General features: G+C 36.3%; 1 protein-coding gene across 4 annotated transcripts in view; it reads right to left on the bottom strand.

The window, feature by feature from the left end:
* The window catches only part of LOC129576966 (potassium voltage-gated channel subfamily KQT member 4), a 197,050-nt gene that overhangs the window by 111,702 nt on the left and 77,970 nt on the right, over window positions 1-7,378 (bottom strand). The gene's annotated exons all lie outside the window — the stretch shown is intronic.

Genomic DNA, 7,378 nt, shown 5'->3' with positions numbered 1-7,378 from the left:
GGTATGATTTCGTTTGGGCGTCGCGTAAGCAATTCACTTGCGATATAATGTGAATCCCTATATACTATATATCGCAAGTGAATTGCTTACGCGACGCCCAAACGAAATCATACCTCGGCCGACTTCGATGTACCGAATATAGGTTTTCACGTTAAATATCGAGTGCACTGCATATATGATCATAATCGCCAAAGCAAGTGAAATGCTAAATCCACGAGTGTGCCGACAAGTCCACTGCTTCATTGAGAAGCATGAAACACGAATGTTGCATCGAGATCCATAAAATAAGCTAGCGAATAACAACACTCAAGAAAACTAGAATCCAACGATTTAATTAAATAAACAATGCACTCGTTTTTTTTTCATGCACCATGTAATTCAATCCCTTTGCATGCGGTCTTTTCTCTCTCTCTCTCTCTCTCTCTCTCTCTCTCTCTCTCTCGTCAGGAAATGTAATAGCGATGACTGGCGCATAGCAACCCGTCTGAAATGTTACCAAACTCAGAATCAAACACACGTTTGAATCACTCAATATAATTTGTTCATTTTGCCATTTGGTTTCGGAAAGACTTGTTCAATCGATGATAGAACTCCGGACGGATTTAAAGATAGCAAATAATTCGCGTGACTTTGAAAAATTTAGAAATCAGGTTACAATACGACACATACATGATTGGCAATTGATTCTTGGGCGTCTCTTTTTCGCCGCAAAATCTCAAGTAATAACCGTACTGAGCAAAAGAAAACCACCACCCAAAAACTGGGTAACCAAATTGGGAACAATCCAGAAAATGGAATTTCCACCATTATCGCCAAATGCGAACCGATTTCCAGACGGGAGGAAATACTGCACTGGAACCGTTTGGCATGGTGAAGTGTGGGTGGAATTAATTTCAGTTGTGTTTCACACAAAACGTAAGGAAAATATCTACTCAAGTGGGTTTTTGCATCGTCATCACCAGTATCGCAGCGCGATCGTGTATATTAGTGTGTGTGTCAAATCGACTCATAACTAAATGTGACTGCCAGTCAGCACAATAATGCTTCGAAGTAATTTTAGTTGTGCTTTGATTGTTTCAAAGTCAAGCAAAAGAACAGATTTAGATGCAGTGCTTCACCGCACACATATGCACACACATTTTGTGTAATGCAGAGTCGAAACGAACGATATTTGTCAGCGAATAAACAACACATTATCTCCTAATTGACAATTGCTACGAGAATTTAAGTCTCGTGGCAAATGTATCTCGGCCCCAGTGACTTTCGACTCGTTGATTTGTTTTTTATTTTATTTTTATTTGCCATAAGTTCACTTTGATCGAAAAACAACATTCATCAACGTTTAGATACAATTCCAATGATATAAATTTATACTCGAACACAAATTGTATTTTGAGTTTGAAACGGAAATGCCGCAGGAAGTATCAAGATTACGAATAGATTATAGCGAATATCGGAGAAGTGAATCGGGATATTTGAAAAGTTAAATTGAATTCATTTAACGAAAACTGTAAAGTGGAATTCCTTCTTCGATTCAGTTGGAATTAACCTTTATCCAGGTATTTATGCATTTAATATGGGTGCAAGCATAGAAAAAAGAACACAGCGCATAATGGATAAATATTGTTGGTAATACCGCAACAACAAAAAAACGGCACCTGAAAAAAGTCGATGAGTGAAAATATCCAGGTTATATGAAAATTAAGAGATTATTCGAATGATATAAGACTGCACATAGTCACAGGAAGGATCAAACATAAATGATAAAAAAATGAAACGCGTGCAATCATGAAGCGAATGTTGTCGTCATGCAATTCCACCTTCATATTGAACATCGAGCAACAACAAAAAGCCATAAGCGGATTCAATGGGCAATGGGTGGTACAAAGTGATAGAGGTTTTTTTTTCCACATTCAATTCGATAGCGGAAAAGAGTCAAACAGAAGAATATGCGCTGATTTCTTGTTTTCCGTTTGGCATTCATGTTTTGCATTTCCGCAGCAACCGAAAAATTAACCGTTCCGCCATCACACAGAGGGCTTCCACGTACATAACAACAGTCTGTCTCGTATAAATACACGAATTTGTTGTTTGACCGAAAAAAAACACATGTTCACTCTTCCTCTCAATGCCTGACATCATTTGGTAGCGTCCGACCCGTTAAATGTATAGTATATGATAGAGACGAGCAACGAATTATGTTGATCAATGTTATGACATATTTTATTCGCTTTGCCAATGTCGGGAAAGCTTCAGACCCGAATTTTGAGGCCAATGATCATTTGTTAAAAACAATTCATGATGATGCCCCATTGGTACTGCCACAACGAAATTCGATCATATTGGACGTGTTGTTCGAAAATAAAATACCTGTTCGCATTTCATATTCATATTTTTCATTGTGTGCTGCTGTTGCTGATGCTTATGCTGCTTTTGATACGACGGTGATTTCCGAATTTTTAAAATGACATTTCAAAAGTATCTTCAACCATATCGAATGAAAGGCAAAAGTAGGCTCCCGTGCCCCTTCTTATGGCTGTATTTCGTTAAAGCTTTCCATCATGTTATAGATGATTCAATACAAAAAAGGCACCCGAAAATTGGATGAAAGAGAGAAAACGATGATTTCGGATATATCGATATAAATTCACGATGATTTAACGAAGAAAATAAAAATCAATCCATGGATTGGGGATTTCCGAGAAAAAAAAATTCGAGAAATACATAGAGAGCGAAGGATGTGGAAAATTAAACAAATTTTGTATTTTATTCCCATTGCATCGTAGCCAATGATTTTGTTGTATTGCATGGGGCATGTATTTGACAATGTCTAGATTGGATGAGCTTTTCATATCACGTTATGGTTCAGTAGTTCCAAGTATCATTGGCCACTTTGTGGTCTGTAATTTTGGGGTAAGTTATGATTTCGATGCGATTTTCATGTCAGTTAGTTTGTATGTAGAATGAGCAAGCACACATGCGGCTCGATACATTCATAGGATTGCCTTTGAAATCGTCCAATTTTACATTGACCCGATCAACGGACAAGAACTACAACCACTTTGATTACCACAAAATGGAAATATAATCGAACAAAATTTACTTTCCGCCGTCGCTCGTTTCATTTCTCTTAATGTGGTTATGACACTCATTCGATTGCGTCTTGCAAATTTGCTTGATTTCTTGCAAGCTCCATTGGAGCTTATAATCGTCAAAACCGCACAGCATTAGAAATATACGTTCATTTCTCTCTTTGGCACGATCTTTAAGTAAAGAGACCGAGCGAGAGAGAGAAATAGAGAATAAAGTGATGCATCTGTAAAAAAATGGTCTTGAAAATTATGAGTGGCATTTTCATTGCTTTTCTGGAAATATCTGGCATACCAAAATGTTGCTATTTACGAGCCAACTTGATGTTGTTTACTTCACGATACCTTTTCACATAAATTTAATTTTATATTCATAGAAGACGTTAATATTATTCAGGTTATGCAACTTTAATTCATTTATTTATCTCTCGATCAAGAAAATAGACCATGTCCTATGTAAATAAATCGATTTGAAATCGTGTCAGGCTACCATTGGGGGCACAACTAAATCATGAAGGTTTAGAATGAAGATCAAAATCATTTGTTTCGTGAAATATTAGCCATTCGTATTATGTTGTCGCATTTGATGACAAATCTCAACCGTTCAATTTGCCCTAAACGGTAAATCCGAATGAAATCCATCAAACGATGTACATAAAGATTGTCATGTATTTGAAAAGACATTTGACACATACAACTGAAACTGAATGGACAAATGTGTCCGAACTCGCCTGTGCGACAATTAATAATTTATTAGCGCATGAGAGTACTAATGTTACAATCCGTCACAAAAAAATGAAACAAACTCACGTACATTTTATTGGTTCACACATCCGTACCGCTTTGAAGCATGAAAATGAAGCTCTTCGAATTTTCTTCATTTTCAGGTATATTTAGTTTGAGTGATACATGCTGATATAAAAAAAAGTAAATCTCATGTCACATGAAATGCAAAAAGAAAACGATAAAAAGAAGTTTCGAAAAATGTACGGGGTTTTTCACTGAACTCCTCACGATGGACTTCGAATATATTGAATCCAATGTAGAGCATTATACACAGCAACAGAGGATGAAAATCAAATAAAACCCTAAAACGAAAAATAACCAAATAGACCCAAAAAAAAAGAAGAAATTAAATTACAAACTTTCCCATTTTTCAAAGCCGAAATCAAAAAGATCGCATATATTTTTGCCTGTCGAACAATTGCAAACAGATGTCGACGATTCATTCCCTTTTAAGTTTTTTTATTTCTTTAATCCGGTTTCTCTCGCTCTATTCTGGCTATTTCTTCGCCTACAATCGCTATTTGTGCTTCTTCGGTTTCCATTGAAAATTGAGAAAATGCCATGAGAGAGAGAGAGCAAGAAGTAGAAAGGAAGTCACTTCTCAATTGAAATTTTCTCTTTGCCATTGAAACTTAGTTGAACTACAAATGAAAATCCACTATTTCGTGTGCTGTGTGCACTAGAAATGTATTGAGTTTATAATCTAAAGAAATTCATTTTGACTTATAACGTGAAATCAATCATAAAGTTTGATGTGGTTGTCAACATTATGGAATTAATTGTGCGTAAAGGACTTTTTCGAGGGGGTGCAAATATGGAACCTTTTATTTGCACTGCGATTCATGTACCAAATTTCAATTGACTTTTCAACATTGGATTAATGCGGAACATTCTGGAAATTATATGCGCTATATTTCCGTTTTTTTAGTCAAATCTTCATTTGATTGAAAGGTTGAAAATGATTTTAAATATTTATAGAAAATTTCCATTCGCTGTTTCTCTCTCTGTGTGTGACTGAGTTCTTATAAAAGAGATTGATGTCAATTGTTTAGCTGCTTTTATTGTTGCTTGCCATTTTCATCGATTATAATATATAAATTCAGAATGCTGGCGCATACAAACCCTTAATGTTTTTCTTTTCATTTTCCAGATCATTTGAATGAGCCGATTCGCAATAAATGTTGAAGTCTATGCCAATACCAATGAACTGAATTGGATGAGTGAACGCACCATCGTCGTTGCTGTCATCGCCGTCGACTTCTTTATCATCACCATGGTCTAATATTCAATTCATTTAGGCGCCTGTAGTTTGGTGGTGTTATGTTGTTGTTTTATTGGCGCGTTTTGTGTGTAGTCATTAGAACTTTGACAAATTGATCGAGGAATGTTTGTCAGGAAATCTGATTAAATTGAATTAAAAATTATTGTCTCCGTTTCCATTGGCTGTACATGACGGTGCTATGCTCGTCATTCACATCAGACCCGTGCCATTGTTTAAATTCTGTCAATGTATATATGTGCCGGTATTTAAAAGGCATTTTCTTTAGGCGCATCACAACTATTCATTGATTTATGACGCGACATTTGCTAATGCGAACGAAGAGAGTAAGATGGTGATAGATGGATAGAGAAAGAGATTTTGAATACGAATAACCAGCCGACTAAATTCGAATGAAGCCTTATGTGTGATTGCAATTTTGTCGCTAATAGATTTTTATGAGGGATATATCAAGCATTTAATAAAAGGTTAATTTAATCCACAACGATTAAGTGGAAAATCTGAAATGACTTGGCGTGTTACATCCTATAAATATGAACATATAGGTCCCTCTGTCGCTTCTCTTCCGGTGTACCATTGTGCTTTCGAGCTGATTTGACAAAAATTCGATTACGTTCGTCAGGTGAAATGACTCTCTTTTCAATTCAATGAAAGACGTATTTTACGGCTCTGTAATAACGTTTGTCTCGGCTCAGACTCGTGTGCGCTCCACGATTTATCGTACTAAAATGAAGCAAAATATAAAATGAAACGACGGTTTTTTTTAGAATCATTAGGCACTGACTTTCGTGGGGAACATGTGAATGGCTTAGGAATGTCTTTATATTTTTGCTACGTTTTAAAGTCTACTTGTTCAGCACACACACACACACATACTTATTTGTCGGTCGGTTCGCACAAATAAAAACTTACTACTTGTAGCATTCGTTTTCTTTTTTCTCTTTCTGCCTCTCACTTGGCATCATAAAATAGTATTTTCATCGCAAGATATTGTCACATACAATAGGGAACTGTAAAGTGTTTTGTGTTGTGCATGTGTTTTTCCGCTCGTTTTCTTGCTCTTTCGCATTTAACAAGCACGCAAAAAACCATCTAACACGCATCTCACTATCGTAGGTTATTTTGACTTGGTGTTTTTATCTCTCAAATATTTAGACACACATACACATATGGAAAATGGTTGTTTGTTTGTCGGCACGTAGAAGCGACAACGACGGCAATCACGAATCGAATACGTAGCGTGCGGCGTTGGTATAAAAGACGTATTCAAATGCTACAGAACATTATAAAATATCACGGACTGAATAGTGCTCATTGACCCAATAATTTTCTCTTACTCTCTCTGTTTGCCTCTCTCTCTCTCTCTCTCTCTCTCTCTCTCTCTCTCTCTCTCTCTCGCGACGTTGATAACGTCATCATTTTCCTCATTTTGAGCAATTTTTCGTCGACATTCAACGCCGTTCCACGTTTTCCCTCAATTGCTCGATTCTCGAAGTTGAGTAGCAAAAATATGCATTATTTTCGTCACACTCATTTCATCATTCGGTTTTCGTTTTATTCTTTTTCTCATTTTCTCTTTGTGACTTTTTTCGTTCACGTTTCTAAACTTTTCGTTATCAAATAGTTTTCTTCGTAGTTCAAGAGTGCTTTTCATCTTTTTACAACGTAATGATGCGAGGGATAACGATATTAGAGGGAGAAAAAAAAGAAAGTTTTTCTGTCGAGTCGATAAAATGTTATGATCATTTAATTAATATCGAACCGAAAAATATACGAAGTGTATGATTTAAAATGGTGCAGAATATTTGCCATCAAAATAATTGAATGTTATTTTTTGTTTGTTTATACACCCAACTGCCGACAACCGAAATGATGAAATGCAATCAAGCGTATGTAGAAAACTGTGATTGCAGCAATTTGCTGATGGATATGCGGAGGGTTTGAGCAATGGCAATGCGCAATTTTCAATACATGTTAAAACCAATTCACTGAGATAAACAATGGGTGCAGAAAAGGGTATGCTTTCTCTCTTTCTCCTCATTCTCGATGATCGAAGTGAAAGCTATTGTTATGCGGATTTACTATCGAATTTCCCTCACCAGCCGTGCGCGCACTGTTCAGATAGATATCGCGTCAACCGTTCTGTCATGAATATGAGAAGAAGAGAGAGACCTTTTGAAATTGAATCTTTCAAATCACAATGTTGTTTTCAGTGCTACAGTGT

This window comes from Sitodiplosis mosellana, unplaced genomic scaffold, assembly GCF_009176505.1.
Source record: "Sitodiplosis mosellana isolate CC-2019 unplaced genomic scaffold, AAFC_SMos_1.0 Smas_scaffold_6191, whole genome shotgun sequence".
Classification (NCBI taxonomy): domain Eukaryota; kingdom Metazoa; phylum Arthropoda; class Insecta; order Diptera; family Cecidomyiidae; genus Sitodiplosis; species Sitodiplosis mosellana.
Note: the sequence above shows the minus strand (reverse complement) of the source record. Positions and strands in the feature narration are given on the sequence as shown.